A 510-nucleotide genomic window follows, 5' to 3' on the forward strand; every position below is an offset into this window, starting at 1 on the left:
CGGAAGGTGCGGCAGGAGAACTGGGCCCGGCGGCGCATCCGCGCGTGCACGACGACCTCCTCCTTGGACACGCAGTGCAGGCGCTTGTCGTAGTTCTCGCAGCCGCCGAAGAGCCCACCTCACATCCTCCCCAGCATCACTCCTCCCTCCTTCTTCTCCCCTCCTCCTTGCCCTTGCCCTTGGCCTCCACCGATCTAGAGAGGCGACCTCCGACGAGGCTTGTGGCGCCCCCATCCTCCCGGTGCGGTTGACCCGCGGCGCCCACGCCTCCGGCAACCGCGGCACGGATCCATGGAGATGACCTAGGTTTAGTTGGAGGGCGCCACAGCGGAGGCGTGGCTGCACCACGAGCAGGCGCGGCGGGTGCGCAGGCGAGCGGCGGCGGCGGGGCAGGGAGGGGGCGCGGAAGGGAGAGAGAGAGAGGCGGGTGCGGGAGGGAGATAGGGAGGCGAGCGGGCTGGGAGGGGAGGGTAATGAGCCCTGAGTGCTCTATAGGATACTCGCCCGGGA

This window comes from Triticum aestivum, chromosome 1B (genome assembly GCF_018294505.1).
Source record: "Triticum aestivum cultivar Chinese Spring chromosome 1B, IWGSC CS RefSeq v2.1, whole genome shotgun sequence".
NCBI classification, from domain to species: domain Eukaryota; kingdom Viridiplantae; phylum Streptophyta; class Magnoliopsida; order Poales; family Poaceae; genus Triticum; species Triticum aestivum.